This window comes from Lepisma saccharinum, chromosome 2 (assembly GCF_977018435.1).
Source record: "Lepisma saccharinum chromosome 2, izLepSacc3.1, whole genome shotgun sequence".
Classification (NCBI taxonomy): Eukaryota; Metazoa; Arthropoda; class Insecta; order Zygentoma; family Lepismatidae; genus Lepisma; species Lepisma saccharinum.
In genome coordinates, this window is record NC_139230.1 from 181835919 (window position 1) to 181855966 (window position 20048).

Genomic DNA, 20048 nt, shown 5'->3' on the forward strand with positions numbered 1-20048 from the left:
CCTTGCCAATATTCAGATTTTTAATTGTGTGGTCATCAGATATATTTGAACCTAAACATGGCCAAAAATAGGAAATTCGGAAAAATGACAGGACGATAAAACAGAAAATAACATTTCTCATATTCCAAATTGATACATCGCTATCACTACAAATGATTAGCCCTAAGAGTTGACCTCCTTTTGCACAAATTCTCAGAAGAGTGACAAATAGGCTACGATGCTTTTTTCTCTTGGATAAAGTTCTCCTTTAAAAATAGATTTCATAAATGGTTATAATGGCATATAATCATTGTGTGTTGATTAGAATGATAGACCTACTTGTCCTGTATATCTAGGCTTTACCATGACAGAATTATGCCTGCATAAAGGTCTGCAAATGCAAAGATCACTACATGCCATGATGTAAATGGTCAAAAGTTTAGGAGTTTAATTTTTTAGAATTATTAATTTTCTCCTTCCTCATTAACTTCCTGCAGTTGTGCTTGCATGTTATCCCAATGCTTGGTTTTATTGTAACTATCAATTGTGAGCAAGAATTTCAATTCTATCATCTTTAATGTTAAATAATATTAACTCTTACAAATACATGTTCAATTTTTATTCATAATATTTTTTTCTGATCATAATCATAGATTTAAAAAAAAATACATTTACTGCTTTTACCGTTACTTGCTTTCATGAAATTTTTCTTAAAATGAAGAAAACAGCCATACAAGATGCAGTGCCATGGATTTTTTTTTACAAAATAATTTCCAAACAATTTATACCTCAACCAAGGCACAGATAGTAAAAATATTGTGTTTGTATGTGTTTGTACACAAATATTTTCTTTTGAGTCGAATTGAATTGTTACAGATTGACAGAGAGGATTTTGGAAATGGGTGTTAAGTCAAACTCTGAGAAGTCAGTAAGTTTTCTTTTTACAAGCATATTGCTCTTTGTGGTGTACATATACAGGATTTTTTGGTCAATTTTGTGGCAAATATTTCACATGTTATATTTTTGCACAACATTCCCCATTTCCATGCAAGCTAACATTGTTTCTTTCTCAAAATATATAGAGGTTTTATACAAATTAATGTAAGCGTCAACAGGTTACTGTTAGACTTAAAGATATGTCATTTTACTGAACATCTACAATTTAGCAGTTTTATTAAAAAAATATATTGTAGTTTATTTGTAGCTTCCATGTACATTTTCAAAGAAAAATAAGCAGCATACCTTAAGGGAAAATTGTTCCCTTGAGCATTATGAAAAAATATTCTGGCATTGGGGCTGCAATTACACAAAAGAAAATCAAATTTTACCATGTACAGTCACGGACACTTCTGGCTTGTAATGATCCCATTGAAAGTCAATTGGCTTGTTACAATCCAGAAGTGTGTGTGACTGTACATTATTCACAATAGCATACCAATGATATTAAAGTTTTCATGTCAATTTTGTTTCCGGTGAAATTGAAATTATATACTATATGTATGTAGAGTTGAATTCTTAATGTATAATTTTTATTTTACAAGTTAAATCATATAATTATATGAGTACTCTCACAATTGTTTTTTGGAAGTGTTGATTGGTATATTTGTGGATTGTTAACATGAGCAATTATGTTTGTTTATTGTCCATTCAGGCAGTAGTGTTTTTAAAGAAATAGAGGACAGAATAAATGAGTAAGATATTTTCTCACATTTTTAAGAACATTTATTTACTGAATTAGAAACTGAAACATCCTTCAACAAATGTGAACACTTTTGAAGATGTACTTTATACTCTGCCCTGGGAATCTCTGGAACGAGCAAACAAAAGTGCAAGTAGTGACTCGAGGGGGCACAACCAATGAATATTCATTCATTCATTGTTTTCTGCCTAATTGGCAGGTTTTTCACTGCAATCTCCAGCTTTCCCTGTTCTCTGCCTTACGCTTCGTAATAGCATACGACCCAGTTAATTTAATATCATCCATAAGCTGATATCTCTTTCTTCCACGGACTTTTCTTCCTTCAACCATTCCCTCCAAGGCATCTCTTAGCAGGCAGTTTCTTCTTAGACAGTGTCCTAACCAGTTTCTTTTCCTCTTCTTGATGGTCTCCAGTATAGATCTTTTTTCACCAACTCTTTTCAGTACGGCTTCGTTTCTTACCTTGTCCGTCCATTTTACACGCTCCATTTTTCGCCATGTCCACATTTCAAAAGCTTCGAGTCGTTTCTCTTCATTTCTTCTCAACGTCCAGGTTTCTGCACCATATAGTGCTACACTCCACACAAAACATTTCACTAATCTCTTCCTTAGACCTATGTCCATGGGTCCACAAAAAACATTTTTTCTTCTATTGAAAGCTTCTTTTGCTATTGCGATTCTCATTTTCACTTCTTGGTTGCAGCTCATGTCACTGCTTATAGTGCATCCGAGGTACTTGAAGCTATCCACTTGCTGGATTCTTTCACTGTTTGCTCTCACATTAATATTCCTTGGTTTCCGTCCTATAACCATTGCCCTTGTCTTCTTTACATTAATCTTCATCCCATACTGCTCACAGCTGCTGTTTAACTCTTCTAACATACTATTTATGGTTATTTCATCCTCAGCGAATAATGCCATGTCATCAGCAAATCTTATGCAGTTTATTCTTCTTCCTCCTAATTTGACACCTCCTGTGCCCTGGAAACAAGTTTTCACTATATCTTCTAAATAAATATTAAACAAAGTAGGCGATAGGCAGCATCCTTGTCGTACTCCTCTTCCAATTTCACAGCCTTCTGTCATTTCGTCTCCTGTTCTCACTTTAACTCGTTGATTCATGTATAAGTTGCTTAGAAGTCTTCTCTCTTTCCAATCTACACCAATTTTCTTCAGAATTTCTAAAAGTTTAACCCAATTCACTCTATCAAAGGCTTTCTCCAGGTCTACAAATACTACAAACACCTCCTTTCCTTTCTCTAAATATCTTTCCCCAATGGTCCTCAGTAAACCAATTGCATCCCTTGTACTTCTTCCTTTCCTGAAACCAAACTGTTCTTCCTCTAACTCGCCACTGACCTTCGAGTATAGGCGTCTGTTCAGAAGTATTAGAAGAATTTTTGCCGAGTGAGATATCAAGCTGATTGTCCTGTACTCAGAACATTTTCTGGCATTGCTTTTCTTCTGCAGAGGTACCAAAACAGTCTCCGTGAAATCTTGTGGCCAATCCCCTTTCTCATAGATTTCATTGCATAAGTGCAGTATTTCTCTTTTTCCATCTCCCAGGCATTTGATAAGTTCAACAGGAATTTCATCAGTGCCCGTTGCTTTCCCATTCCTCATTTCTTTGAGTGCTTGCTCAAATTCTTCATTCAGGATATAGTATCCTTTCTCATCATCAGGCACGTCGTCTTCATTTTCTACATTCAGACTGTCTGGGCGATTCTCTTTCTGGTAGAGCTCTTCAACGTACTTTCCCTACACATTCGATATTCCTTTTTTGTCTGTGATTTCACATCCTTCCTCGTCTTCTATCATCCACATTGTTTTCCATTTCTTCTTTTGGAAGCCCGAGCAGTTTACTTCACGATACATCAAGTCATACCTTCCTCTGAATACCTTCCAATGAATATGTATGAGGGAATTGGTTTGTGTGGAGGGGGAAGAGAGACTAGAAGTTTAACTGTGGTGTGTACTGCTTCGCTCCACTCATTGGCTTTCTCCCCTTCTCTTCAGTTATGCACAGCCTTGCTCCAGAGATTTCCAGGATAGAGTATTAAATAATATTACGCATTAGACAATCTTTTGAAAAAATCTACCCTTTACAGTCATGGATTTCTGTTGTATTATGATGAATTTAGATTGTTTGCAGACAACAAATTTAATTGTGCTTTGTAGTTGGATACTTGGTCATTACCTCTTTAGGTTCATCACAAAATGAGGATGAATGGTGAACTGATAAGACTGATGTAGAAATAAACAACTACTATCCGTGACAAAAATATTGAGCCCTCTGTCTGCGTGCTTGTAAAATTGTACTCCGTGGGTGGAAAAAAGTCAAATATACCTCATTGGAAAGCTTCAAATATATATTTTTTAATAAGCGTCATAAAAACAATTCTTCATTGCATTTTCGTATTATAATGAAAAATTCACTAAGCAGTGTAGTTGTTTCTTCCAGTTTGGAAGAACGGGGAACTTAACATCATACAATTCATAATCCACAATTGATATAATATTGAGATTTTTGTATGTGAAGACATCTCTGTGGAAGAAGTCAAATGCAGATCTTCACTAGATGCTTCAAAAATTGAAATTTTAGGCAAACGTGCAATCTTGAAATGCGTAATTGCAAATTCAATTAAATTGTAAAAAGCCATTTATATGACACATTTGGGGTGTAAGGGGTGACCTTCCACATAGTACACCCAAATGTCAACCTCACTTCCACGTAGTACACCCTGGACTGAAGACTAACGAGGCTCTGGCGACTGGCCCCATGGTCAGTATAATTTTGTTTGTATTGTCCTGTTCTTTTGTCCTTATTTGTACTGAGTGCCCCTTTACTGCCTCAGCTTTTAACGGAAGTCAGAACATTTTAATATTTTATGATTTTAGTTCTGCAACGATAGAGTTGTTATTTGTAACGATAAGGGGCTGGACCCCATATAATGTGACGGGTGCAAAATAGCCTTAGTGCTGACGCACCCACAATTTTAAAATAAAAAATAAAAAATGACACATTTGATCCAAATCCAGAAGTTTAACATGTGTATCTCAAGTATGACCACAGATATAAATTATTATTGACCACTCCTAATATGGTAAACGCACGGATGACGTATGGCGAGATGCGACCAATCTCAGACTCCGTGGGCTGCAGGTGACTTGCACAGTGTTGCCACAGCTACATGCTCTATGCTGCGGGAATCCTGGAAGTGCATTCCGTTGGTCCAATCCAAAACATTGTGGCAGTGTAAAATAATGAATAAATAATTTATCATATGAATGAAATCCATTTTCTTTGTGTACTTTAGTTATAGTTATATTTTCTAGATTTTATCCAATCTTTATACGAACGTCATTTTCTCCGTATCATTTTATGTCGCTCATTTAAAAGGAGTAAGTGTAATGATATGAGCTTGATTTGATGAAGGCAATGGAATGAATATCTTACCAAATATTCAAACCCGTGACTGCTGGCTTCACAGTTTCCTCTGTAAAAAAAAATAACGTGCCTGCGATGTACAGCAACAGCAACTTCATAACAAAGGAAAACAGCAAGAAAAAAGTGGATGTAAGGGATCTTATGTATGTGTGCGAGTTCAGGTTATATGGTAGGAACACAAGAGTGATAAAAGAAAATCTGCATTAATCAATTACGGCATCTGAACAATGTTTCTCTGTACACAACAATTCGCTTTGTAACCAAAACTTTTGGCTTACTTTCAAAGCTGCTGGCTGAACACAAAGTTTAAAGGGCTGCTGGCGACGTGTGGCAACAAAGTGCACTTCATTGTAGCAACGAGACGAAAAATGCGCGAGCCGGTTGCCAAGAGAAACAATTCTGTCTGTAGTTTTCATGCAGAATATGAAAAGATAAGCCATAAAAATTTTATTTCTATTCCATGCTCATTATTTAGATATGCTTTGCATCGCCATTGGGCTGACCATTACCGAGATTGCAACACTGTTATTAAACATTAATATTGGCTGTTCCACAAATGGTCGAGATATTTACACATAAACAAGCTTCATCACAAGAAATTTCATATTTTTACGACTGGTTTTCAAGAAGCTACGCAAGATTGAATTCGACTTACATAAAACACACACAAAAAAACTACACTTTTACAAACATTTTTGTTTGAATAGAGAACAGACAGAGCTAAAATCAATTTGTCTTGCTTTTTTTCTAAAAGTAAACACTTGTAGCTTTCCAATGAGGTATATTTTACTTTTTCCTCCCACGGACTACAATTTTACAAGTACGTAAACAGAGGGCTCAATATATTTGTCACGGATAGCAAATGTTTATGCCTTATTCAGAATTAGGACCAAGGATCATCCCACCACAGAGGGAACTATGTGACTTATAATAGCCAAAATACTGTATAGAATGGTCTTTGACCACTTTGAATCAAATATAAATGGCTTAAAGTCTATATGCTCTACAAGGTCTATCAGTGTATAAGTTCTAAAATGTCATTGGTATCAGAAAGGAACTCTGAAACCTTTAATACATTTTAGTGTACTCTTAGATATTGGTAAATATACAGTGCATCATAAAATCTTCAGTTTGCATCTTTGAGAATTAAAATAAAAATGTCAACATGCAGACAATATCTCGTTCCTTGTCATAAAAATGCCATTACTTCAAACATTGGATGTGAAATAAAAAAAGGATGAAATTAGCAGTGGGCAATTTGTCTACTTTTAGTATTCAGACATGAAATATTTGGTGGGTTTCTTAGGAAAGTAGCATGTGATGTGCCATTTGCTTCTTGGAAATAAATACAGATATTCATGTTTATAGAAAACTCTGAAACAAATTAAAGCATTCACATCGAGGCCATGTAACACTATGTCACTTGAGTGTAAATGCTTTAATTTGTTATAAAAATTAGTAGCATGCACCATATTTTCAAGAAGGAAGGAGCAATGATTGATTGACTTGGTTTATTTTGCTTCACTTTTCTGCCACTTTTGGCTAATCTGAAATATGAGGATGAATGAAGATATGATAAATTCGATGTAAAATGTCCTTCAGTACAATCACTGGTGCTATCATGCAAAGGCATGTCCTGGAATCTCTGGAGAAAACAAATGAAAACAAGCCCTCTGCACAAGCAGGACTTGAGAGAGCCCGACCAATGAATGTGTGAGAGAGGAAGTGAGTGCATGGATGGGAAAACGGTTACAGATACCAGCCATTTGCAGTAGCATGCACTGCTTTACTCCACCCACTCACTTTCTCCCCTTCTCTACCATTATGCATGGCCTTGGTCCACAGATTCCCAAGACAGTAGCTTCGAAGTATTGGGGAGGACGATCATAGGATGTGGTGTGTTTTGATTTGTGTGTGTGTGGGGGGTAAATCAAATACACATTTAAGTAATATTAAAAACAAAAACATCCTTAAGTTATTCTCATTATTGTTATTTTTATTAATAATAACCCTACAGTTATTGAACATTTGAATTTTCTTGTTATTGAATGGCACCCTTGTAACTTTTGGTATAATTTGGATGAAGAAAATGAAATATGATTAAGTGTGTGGATGAAATAAATGATAAAAATACAGTGCTTAAAAAAAGTTTTGCATATTCAGGGTTTGTGATCATTTTATTGTACTAGATACATGGAATCTTATTCAAGAGTACAGGGGAGACATACAAACAGAAAGAAAACAGCGAGGCCATGCAGAAGAAACAAATTCACACCAGAAGCACAAGATTGAAAATGTGGGATGCGAAACACAAAAGAAAAGCAGTGCAATACCGTGTACCTACGACTCGCAGGCATGCTTGGGATCAACAGATGGGAGTTTAGTACCGTGTATAGCCACCTCGAGCCCGAAGGCATGCTTGAACACGACGGGGCATGCTAAGGATAAGAGCATTCAACTTCTCCTGAGGAAGACTGTCCCACTCTTGAATGGCAGCCTCCCACAATTGCACCTTGTTCACAGGAGGATTCTCGCGGCTGACAATTGCTCGCTTCAGGTGTCCCCATGCATGTTCCACACTGTTCATGTCTGGAGAATACACCGGCCACACTATGTGTCGAATGCCGTGCATAGCAAGGAACTCTTGAACCACTCGGGCTCGATGTGGTCGAGCGTTATCATCCACCAGCATAAAGCCATCCCCCACAGTTGTAGAGAAACCTGCTACCACGGGTTCGAGAATAGTGTTTCTGTACATCAGACCAGTCACGTGACCCTGGAGAGGAATTAGGGGCGTACGTTGGCCAAACATGATTCAACCCCAAAACATGATGGAGCCCCCTGCTGGTGGTGATGTTCCTGGATGAAGGTCTCGTTCAATCTTCTCTCATCTGATCGTCTCCAAACCCTTATGCTTTTGCTAACGGGTGCAAACTGATGGTGACCTCGTCTGTAAAGAGCGTGTGCTCCCACTGTTCCTGACTCCATTCGCTGTGCATTGTTGCCCACCTTACACCGTCTCTCTTATGGTGTAGTTTCAGAGGAACATTGGGTATGAGTCTTCTTGACGTCAATTCATCCTCATGAAGTCGATTCCGCACTGTCTGATTGGAATCATTCGCTCCTGAGGCCCTCCGCAGATCCTGGAACAAACTGGTAGCAGTTGCAGTGGGTCTTCGACGTGCGAAATCTCCTAGTACCGGATCTTCCCTGCATTTTCCTGTTTTGCGTGGCTGCCCTGTCCTTGGTCGATCAGCAACTGATTGTCTCTCCCTGAACTTTTTCTACACGGGCAGCGACGTCCACTTGGCGATATCCTTCTTGCAGCAGCGTTACAATTCAAAAGCGGTCCATAGCAGAAATGGTTGCTCGAGGCATGTTGCCCTTCGTTTTCCACCCGCTCTCTGTGCAGTTTCCAACTCACAAGTGTGGATAAGACACGGACAGTGCCTTCCATCGGGCTGCTTTCAAATCTGCTCAGGGATCATGTGGCAACTACTGCCCTCTATCTGCTGAATATCGAACTCACTTGGCTCATTATGTCGGTTTCTGTCTCGGGCATTGCTCACATAATGAACATTGTATACCTTTTGGGGATATCGTGACTCAAACCGCATGCAATCATAATATGCAAAACTTTTTTTGAGCACTGTACATTGAAACACACCAGAGAAGCTCAAACTGAAAAATAATCATGCATATAAACCAATACAACTGAATTTCATAATAATATGTAGGTTACATATTCACTGATACTGCAGCAGATAGATCTGCATGTTGTATTAAATTTAATGAGCAATATTAATTAGAACAAGAAAGGAAATTATTAGAAAATAGTTGTAAAAGTTAAGAGCTTGAAATGAGGAACAAGAAACTAAGTCCTCACATTCAGTGTGTTGGGCTCCTTACCCCATCTTGACTGAGTAAGTCATTTCTTCAAAGGAGGCAATTTTGACTTTTATCTCTTAACTGTTCTGTGAAATTTCCCTCATTATTCAAATGCTCTCTTGAAGTTAGACCTTCTCAATCACTACTAATGCCTGACAAGTCAAGTCAATTGTTGATAATTGTGCCTATACTGGGGAGGAGACTTCATCTGAGGGAAACAAACAGGTTGCACATGAACTTATTTTTTTTTATTGCCTTTTTACAATTTTTGAATACTCTAACAACAATTGTCTTGTCCATTTTTTGGCTAGTTTTCATTTGATTACAAATTCACAGAAAAAAATAATCAGGTTAAGTCTTCTTGTTCCATTTGTAATCTCGAAACTCCCTTATTGTAAGTGAGAGAGTATTGTCTGAGTCAGAAGTCGTAATTTTCACAAAATCGCACACCATTTTGATTTTGTCATCACCTCATCATCACACAAAATCAGCTTATTTTCACTTCGTGAATCCACTACTGGTTGCATCACCAGAGTGTTGCCATATAATGTATGGGAATCAAGGATTCGGTGGTTTTGCTTTCCCATTGGTATCACCTGTGCACGTCTGCAAAACCTCCTAATTTCTTGGCCACTGGTCTAGCCGACATATCACAACAAGATTGGGGTGTAAGGTGTGACCCTTTCCAAAGACAGCCAAAGGTAAACCTTACTTCCACGTACCTGGACTGCATTATCGCAGACTAACGAGGCTCTGGCGCCTGGACCTGAAGCAAACCAGTATAATCCTCTGTAGGAATTGTGTTGTTTCGTCCATGTCTTTGTGATTGTCTCTTCATCCACTTCATCTGATCACCATTCATCCGTATCTTTGCAATTAACCAAAAGTGACACAAACGCGAAGTAAAATAAATTAAATAAGTCAATCAGGGCCAAACAAGATTCTATTCGTTATTTTTAACATGCTATTTCTATTGGTCACAGTCTCAGAAATATAATATGGAGGAAATAATTTCTGCAGTTACCTTAAGATTGGACACTATCTTTAGTAGCACGCAAATACACTTTCTTTTATGCAAATTCTACATTTGTCTCGCACTTTTTAACAAGCTACTGCCAAAATAACCCAATTATATGATAACACGTTGAACATCGTAATTAACAATATTATAGTGTACCATCAATAACTGTGGTATGTAACTCTGATAAGTCACAAACTAACACTGTTCGTTTCACATAGTTTGCATCTCCATACAAATGGAGATTTCACTTATTAGGTGGAATATTTTCTTTTTTTTCGTCGCAGTTCACTTGAACTGCAAGTGTTAATCAGGGTGGCCACTCTAAGACCTTGATAAAATTCAAGAAGTATAATTCCCGGTTTTCAAGGCGAACATTCCAAAAATTCAAAGGTACAAGCAGATGTGTTCTCAATTTCAACCTTACGGATTACCGCCTCACCTTCCCCCCCCCCCCACACACAAAAAATGTTAGCAATATAAAGGATCTGTGAGATTCCAATTTATCAAAAAATTCTAATTGAATTCAATTAATAGGTGTGTGTATGTAATTTAAATTGCGGAGTTTACATATGCCATTTCACATACTGAGACTCGAAATACAAACACAAGCCACAAATGTTACGGTATAGAGTAAGTAATCCATGAAAAATTGTTGTGTGAAAATTTCAAATTCAAATTTACCGAATCATCTTCAAGATAACTTGTTCTGCAAATGACACTAACAAAGCAAACGGATTGAGAGAATTCTGTTTTATTTTCCATGCAGCTTTTTCTTTTTCTTCTTCGGTAAAAATAAAAGATAAACTGTGAAAAACTTGCCTCGGGGCATTAATAAATATGTACAAATTCACTCATAATTCCCGAAATTCAAGGAATTCCCCGTGAGTACCCACCCTGCCAATGTAATCATTTTGTATTACTTCGGAAAATCCCGTATTAGTTCCATTACATGTATCTGAAGCTATTGGCATGTACACTGGCGAACTTTAAAAAAAGGTCTCCCTCCTCTTAGTTAGATTGGAAGGTACTTGGAAACACTGCATTATTCCTGTATTGGATAAAAAAAGTGGGGGAAGGCAGTTGCAGAGAAGGCCATCACTACCCTATGCGCACCTAAACTTGTTTCCGGAAAGCTTTCTGTTGTAGTCTTGTCAGGCATGATCGGGGCAGTTTGTGAAAGATTTTTGTGTTCCTACCTCCCACCCCTCCTCTGTGTATTTGCGTGTGCCTGCGCGCGCGCACTCCAACACCCGTTTCTCTTTAAGTTTGGCGTATTTTTATTGCATCGACTAATTGCTCTTATGGCTGGGAATGAACCAGGTTAGCAATGGGCAAATAAAAAAAGTATAAAAAATATCAAAATTCCTTTCATGAGTAGTTAGTAGTAGTAAAGGTTAGGTAAAGTTCCTCGTGCGTATAGCAACATGCCATGAAGGCACATTTAGGGGTTGTGGTAGTAGGGCACCGCATGTTCTCGAGCTCGACCATTTTGGAGGTGATACGATCAGCACCACTATCCAGCCGCCTTTTTTTCGCCAGGGTTGTAGTAGAAATGACAAAATAGAAATGTTTTGCATTCTGCGTATGTGACAGTATTCTTTGGATATTGTCCCTGAAGTATCTGTTAACATCCTAACCCGCAGTTTTTTTTTCAGGATAAACTAGTTGAAGGCCGCGAGTGGTTCCTGAGAAGTAATGAACATATCACAGAATGCGCATTAGTTTAGCTCACGTTTCTTGGGGGAGGGGGGAAGAATGATATACAAATTTATTCTACGAATGCTTACGTCATTGTGACAATGGAGTATATTTTGCAGACTAACGAGGATCTGGCGTCTAGACACAAGGCCAGTATAATGATCTGTGAAGTTTGGGTTGTGTCCTACGTTTGTGATTGCCTTTCACAAATTTCGTCTTAACACACCTTTCATCCTTATCTATGCGATTACTCAAAAGTGGAAGAAAAGCGAAGTAAAATAAATAAATCAATTGGTCATTGTGTCCCTGCGTTTTTCAATATTTCTTCCTGAACGAAAATTAATGTTTCACCGATGTAATGCTCACCATAGTCATGTGAATTATTATTTCCCGTCATCATAGTGTGCTTAATCATTCCTTAAAGCATAGACTTTAACGCTGTTGTCCTTAGTGTAAACGATCTTAACTGTGCGGAAGTTTTTATGTAGGCAAAAAAATGGTTAAGAGTAAATCCCAATTGATTGTTAGAAATTTAAAATATTATAACTCTGACGTGACGCATATTAACTGTTCTTAGTTCGCTGTCAAGGAACGAATTCTCCTAACTAAAAAGGATTCCGGCCTCCGTGGTAGAGTGGTTAACACAGCTTGCTTAAACACCGCCTTGTGACTGTCCCTTCATCAATTTCATCATTTCATCGCTCATCCTCATCATCGCGTTTAGCCAAAAGTGGCAGAAAAGCAAAGTAAAATAAACCAAATCAAACATAAATAAGAAGCTGAAGGGAAAAAATATTCCATTACCAAAAATAAAATTTGTAAATATACAGTAATTACTTTGTTGACACTGCAGTTTTTTTGGCAGTGTGTAGCTGTCTTAGGGTCGTATGTTCGAATTAGCTGACCTCAAAATATACGAAGAGTGAACGATTAATGGAAATGGGGATGCACATTTCTATTACTTTAGTAAGCATTCAGTCGTAAATCCTGTGGACACAGAGTGATTTTCGTGCAAGGAAGGGTTCCTGGGACATCAACTAGGTCGACGTTTACTTATAACATTACGAGGGTATGGATTTATCTCAACAAGTGCAACAAATGTTTATAGTCATGGAAATTATTTATACACTTTGTTTGAGTAACGTCGTTTTCTACCTCTTGAAATTAATGGTGATTGGAGATGAAAAGACACACGTGGCAGATTGTAACGAGCTTTGAAGACAGAGGTCTTAAGTTTGAACCATGATTAAGCCATATTTGCCCCATCACATCCATGTTATCAATTGGTCAATCATTCTCATCGCCACGGATTAACCAAGAGGCAAAAAGGCAACGTAATATATCCTAAATAGAAAAGAATACAGAAAAGGGGCAAGGAAATGCACATATGGTGACGAGTCGAGGTTGTGTGTTGCAAGACGGAAATGTGTAACTGTTATCGCAAGAGCACGTTCAATTATATTAGGGCAGAACCATATATCACACAATACAGGTGAAATTGTTGTAGGTTGACGTGAATTGTTAATCTGCCTAAACTCTTAAAATACTCTAATATCAGGTTTTTGTTCCACTTATTATTTCAATTTTGAGGGTCTTCATGACCGAGTGCTTTGCATACTGCTCTATGAAACCGGAGATCCTATGTTCGATTGATTTATTGATTGATTTGCTTTATTTTACTTTGCTTCTTGTGCCACTTTTGGCTAAGTTGCAAATATGGGGGAGGCCTCCCCGATGGCGCAGTGGTAGCATCGTCGTCTTGTGATCAAGGGTTCCCGGGTTCGATACCCGGTGGAGGCACATAGTGGTTCGGATCCCACTTTAAACTGTAGGTCCAGTCCCGATTAACCTTACTGTGCATAAAGTGGACTTCAAACACAAACTCAATCAAATATGGGGATGACTGACGATATGATGAAATTGATGAATGGACACTCACAAATCCATGCCCAGGCCAGGATTCGAATGCGGGACCCCTGGTGATGTGATACGATAACCATCTGCCACTGGGGCCGGAATCTATTTTCGAAGCGTGGGTAATATTTAAGAGCTTATTGTGTTCGTTCATTTTTTCTGGTAACTCCAACATTCATCCTTATCGTTGAAAGTAAACAAGAGGGATATAATATGGTCGTAAAAATAGCAAACTTACCACATATGCCTGTCATGTGCCGAAAGAAACGACCTTCTTTGCTCGTTTTCTTTTTATATTTGTTTTAGAGCTAATGACAAAAGGAAGAAAAGAAACGAAAAAATGAACAACCTATTTTCATTCATGAAGGGAATAAATCGCCAGCTCAGAACCTGATTTCTTGAGAGCTCAAAATGGACAACAAATATTTCTTCCGAGGCCGAATGACCACAGAAAGAAACGCTGTGCTAATTCCTTGATGACTCATGGTTAACATTGCTCTTCTGTGTGGTGTTTCCGACTGACAGCTGTGCAGCTCCTCCTTATCTAGCATAGAGTTTCGGCATTGACGCTGCAGTGTTTCCAATTCAATATCGGTTTTTGTTTGTTGCTTCCAATCTAACTAAGAGGAGGGAGACCTTTTTTAAAAGTTCGCCAGTGTACACTCACACTCCACAGACTTTTGTTGCAAAATTATCTTTCAGCAACCTGCCTCGTGCTTAATGTACTGATCCAGGGACGTAGCTAGGTTGATCAGTTTCGCGGAGCCCAAACATAAGATTTCTTCTATGAAACTATTATAAATTAACAAACTATTTATACGCCAAATAGGCCTATACTGTATATATATATATATATAATATATTACTTGGAAAGGAGCAAGGACCTCCTCGGTGGCGCATGGTAGCATCGTCGCCTTGTAATCACGGTGTTCCGGGTTCGGTACCCGGTGGATGCTCATAGTGATTCGGATCACACCTTTCACTGTAAGACCAGTCCCGATTAGCCTTACTGTGTATAAAGCGGACTTAAAACACCAACTCAATCAATCAATAAATTGGAAAAGGAACAACATTTTCTTCTGTAGCCCCCAACAGTCTACGGTTATAGACTCGCGAAATCCACAGCCATTATTCGGGGAAAAAAAAATGCAGAATGAACTCATTAACTTAATGGCTGATACACCAAGAACATTGTTATTAGTCTTTAGATTTGTAAATTTGTTCGAAAAAAATTGAGAAGTAGATAAAACCCTTTTCCGTGGTTTTAGATATAAGTGGTGGGACCAGGTTTACAAGTATTGACAAGAGTGCAAATATGAAATGTGTGCGTAATGAGTTCAAGCTACGGCTGAACCTCTACCTCTAAATAAAGGAATTATTATTATTATTATTATACAGTTTATAGCGGAATCGAATCCGGTATCTCTTAGTTCAAGACGACCGCTTTAAGCATGATTCTATAAGGCGGGCCCGAGTCTTCTATGGCATCTGATTGTTCACTTGAAGAATGACAACTATAAGAAATAATGCACAAGTCTAATTTCTTAAAATTAATCTTATTTGTGTGTGGAAAACTGAATATATGATGGCACTGGATAAAACAAAGTTCCCACATGCTCAAATGATTACGCTTTCGTCTTTGGTTCGGCAGGTTCAACAAGGGGTCCCGGGTTCGATTCCCGATGGAGGCATATAGTGGCTCGGATCTCACTTTAAACTGTAGGTCCAGTCCCGATTAGCCTTACTGTGCATAAAGTGGACTTAAAACACAAACTCGATAATTGTAAGGTTTTAGAAGAACTAAACAAGGATTTTTATGCATCGTACAATTTTGCTTCCTTTTACCCTACTTTTACAGTTTTTTTCCCTAAGAATTCCACTGTATAACACGCTACGAAACCAGAGGTCCAAGGTTCGCACCTTGGACAGGTATGGTTGTATCATGTCTGTCCCATCGCCATTCTTTCGGCTCATCATTCATCCTCATCGTCGAATTTAACCCAAGAGGTAGAAAAGCGGCGTAATATAGAAGTATATAAATGATTGATTTGGTTTTATTTTACTTCGCTTTTCTGACACTTTTTGGCTAATCGTGAAGATGAAGATGACAATGAGTGATGTGAAATTGATGAGAGGACCATCATAAAGAACACACAAGGCCAGTCCGGGATTCGAATCCAGGACGCCTGGTATCATAGTGCACCTTGTTAACCACTGCACAACAAATAGAAACAGAATATGATTGATAAGTAATTTTCTTCCCCATAACTCATGATTATATTACGTATATAACTATTATTCGCTGTATGACTAGGGATTAATCATATGTGTATGTCTAGTCAACCTTGCCACCTAAGCAGCAACAGCTTCTGCATTTGCAGGTGGAGGCTAAATAAAGAATAATCACAGAAAGTCAGAAAGATATACACATTTTGAAACCTAGTACGTATAGAGCATGCAGACGGCTGTAAAAAAAATTGCTAGGTACCTAGTTTTCTTCCTTAATTGAAACGTGGTTTATTCTTCATTATACATGAGATCTGCCACCCTGGGAGTCGAACACAGGATCTTGTGTGGTATTCAGACTCTCTTTTAGAACGTCAATATGTTGGACATTTGTCGATCAGTTGATTCTGATCCATTGTTTCCAGAGGAAGACAATCTGGCAGCTTCTCATTCGACACTTCACTCGCGCTGTAGGAAAACGAGATCAGAAACACTTCGTGATTCTATCGTCTCACGTTTACAGCAGTTAACCACTGCTCGGACCACAAACCCTACTTCAAACTATCTGACAGACATCAAGTGTCCTTCAAATCTACAGATGAACCGACCGCTTCGATGTTTCTCCGAATTTTCAGAAAGTGGCCTTTCTCTCCTTTGCAGGGCAGGTCATTCGCAGGAGGGTTGAGTGCATGTAAGAAGAACCGCTATGTCATTTATTCCCGCGACAAGCAATAGAATTCTGTTCTTGGAATTTTAAACGCATGGGGATATCTTTTCTGAACCATAAAATAATTAACCCAAAAATATCTAGCCACCCGCAGCCAAATCTTCCTGTTTGTCTCGTCCTTTCGGCGCCCATGGTGCCAGTGCAGGGCCAGATGAAGAGAAAGTACGGGTTTTGGGGGGATTCTGGATCTGGTGTGCAGCAGGGAGGAAAAGTGCGTTTTCGAAAGGTCTCCGACTTTCCTGACCGGGGCGGACCATAAAACCATTAACAGTAACCTCTGCCAATACATCTGTTTGTATTCAAGAAGCAAGAAACAGGGAAATAAGAAAGAAATGCTTTGCTTGGGATCATGCTACTGAAAATTGAAGAAGTGTTTGAAACTGCAAGCAAAATTTACTGAAGAAGTATTTTGCAGCATTTGTCATCAAAGTAAAATTTCCAGCAAATACAGAACAGTTTCCTGGGGCCACGTGGACGTTTGCCGGGGACAGTGCCCCCCCGTGACCCCCTAACGACGTCCCTGTACTGATCTAAATGGATTACACAGACAGCAGAAACAGGGAGAGAGAAATTCAGAAAACCGTGGAACGTGATAAAGATTTGATGAGTGTGAGAGATCTCCATCCTTTTGTCTCGAGTTTCTAAAGGAAAATTATTTTACTAAAATAACAATGCGAACAATACTGGAAGAAGATTTAATAATTATCCCTTGCGGTTGCAATAAAATGGAACACTGAGATAAGCGACTTCTAATATTTGAATGTTTTCTAAAAATAAATTAGAATTCCCAGGATCGAGCAGAAATAATAACTAGGCCTGGATTTATATATCTGAGGGCCTAGAGTTAAAATTGCTGGACCCTCTACTGACGGTAGCCGAGAGTGAGAGTACAATAAAATGCCGTATATCTTAACAACCATCTTCGTACAGTGGTAATACGTGTATGATTTCATTGCTTGTTAGAAAGAATTTGGGAAGGAATCTCATTATTTGTAACATTCTAGCATATAATTTTCATTTAATTTTGAAGCACTTTCAGAAATATTTCTTCTTCACAGTGGAAGCCCCTTTATATATGTGAGCCCGGGGGTAAAGTTCCCCACCTTCAAAGAATCTCATGTTATATCTGGTCCCTTAGAATAATAATTCAAATATATGGAAATTCTTAATAAAAGTATCATGAGTTTTATTTAAGTTTACTTCATGCACAGAAAGGCTAATCGGGACTGCATGTATGGGATTCAAAACGCTATGTGCCTCCACCGGGTATTGAACCGGGGACTCCTTATGAAGAGAGAAGTAACAGAGAAGGTTCTTCAAGTGCTCTCTCTCTCTCTCTCTCTCTCTCTCTCCTTCCTCCCTTCACCACCCCTCCCCTCCGGGAGAGGAAAGAAGAGGAATCTCCTCTCACAAGATAGAGAGAGGAAAGGTAATCTCTCTCTCTCTCTCTTACCATACCTGTGCCTTGCTCCTCTCTCTCTCTCTTTTCCATCTTTCTCCATCTCTCTCTCTCTCTCTTTTAGGTGAGAGAGAGAGAGTAGTTCCTCTCTTTCTTCCTTCCGGCGGAACGGTGGGAGGAGTTTTCTTCCTTTCCTTCTTTCGTTAAGAAGAGAAAGTCTGTTTCTCTTTTCTTCTTTTTATCCCTCTCTCTGTCTCTCTCAATCTTTCAATCGGGGGGGGGGGGGGGGGAAGAAAGGAGAGGGACGCTCTCGCCCTCCACCACTCTCACTTTCTCTTTCTTCTCCTTTCTCTTGTGGAGAGACAATGGAGTACTGTAAACAAACACACATACAGGGTTGCTCTTAGGCGACGATAAAATTCAAGTATAATTCCCGGTTTTCAAGGCAAATTTTCAAAAAATTCAAGGCTACAAGCAGATGTTTTCTCTGTTTCAACCAGAGGCCGGTGTTACCGCAGGTAACAGCAAAATGTAAAGAATTAAAAAGTTGTTTCAATAAAGTGATAACGTTGTTAAATACGTTAATGAACACCGTTGCCGTAGAGTAGATATTGCCTAGGACATTTTTTATGCACCCGACAGAAGCGAAGAGGGAGGCCGTTCCGCTACCCTGAAGAGGCAGCAAGGGAGAAGAGGGCGCCAATGCAGGGAAAGAGCGGGGATGGACTTTGGAGCATAGTGTGCTATGGGGTTATTCATATGCCTGTTAAGGGGCCCTGTTGCCGTTCAGACCTACCGGAGCAGCCAGTGTTGTCACATCGTATTGGCAGAAAAGAGCTAAATCCAGCCTAAAATAGGAATAATATTTCTGTGAAGCAACTAGAGGTAGACTGCAAAGCCAAGGCTGGATTGAACTACAACTGAGACCAGTTAGGTAATAGAGGAACATATAGTTCCTTGGTGTAATTCGTGATTTGGACAAACCATGCTCCAAAATACTAAGTTGGCAACAGTAGTACGTACAGCTGGGCGCTTCCCTTCCACGAAGGAGCGGAGTTTTGTCGTCTGCTCAGTGCTCACCACACAAACGTCAAACTGACCCGAGAAAAGTGTGGTTCTTCTTCTTCCCCTTCGCACCTCATTGCAAAGAAACAGAGACAGATGAAGAATTTACAAGGGTCTACCACTATTCATTGGATTTTCGTGGTAACTGTCTCATGAGTGGTAGTTGTTTCTATGAGTGTTTGTGGCTAAATCACTGTGCTAATTGCAAAACAAGAACGAAATGAACAAATATCTAGCTCGAAACCGGGGGGGGGGGGGGGGGTTGATAACGTCTAGCAAGCATAATTGTCGTACTGATAGCCGGTAACACTTTTGAAAATGTCACGCCACGGATTTCAACTTACGTATTACCGCTTCTCACCACCCACACACAAATATACTAATAATGTAATGGGTGTGTGTGATCTCAATGTATCCAAAAACTCTAATTAAATTAAGCGGTATATACATTTAAAATATTTAATTTAAGGTGCGGAGTTTACGTTTGCCACTTCACATACTCAGACTCGATATACATCTACAAACACATGTCACAAATGTTACGGCTTATATTCTAATCTACGAAAAATTGTTGATTGTATAAGAATTTCAGACTAAAATTTACCTAATCATCTTCAAGATATCTTCCGTCTGTCCGATATTTTCTGCAAAGGACGCTAACAAAGTAAACGGGTTGAGACAATTCTGTTTAATTTTCTATGCAGCTTTCTTTTCCTTCCTCGATAAAAATCCACGGCCATGATTACATGGAATACACTATATCAATATCATGCAAATGATATTGATATGGGATCCATTTGGCAAGAAAAAAATAGCTTTCTTATTACTTCTATAAAAGGAAATTACATACATTTTTCTTTATGGCAATTAGAAATTAAACTTTATCTTCCTACATGTGGTTTATCTTCTCAATTTCAAATAAAATTCTAAATTCTGTATTACCTCATTTCCACCACAGTAAAACATTCAGAAACCATAAAGAAA

The 20048-nt window shown here is 38.6% G+C and overlaps 1 protein-coding gene across 4 annotated transcripts in view; it reads right to left on the reverse strand.

The window, feature by feature from the left end:
• Positions 1 to 20048, reverse strand: part of LOC145984219 (post-GPI attachment to proteins factor 6) — a 530070-nt gene that overhangs the window by 167674 nt on the left and 342348 nt on the right. The gene's annotated exons all lie outside the window — the stretch shown is intronic.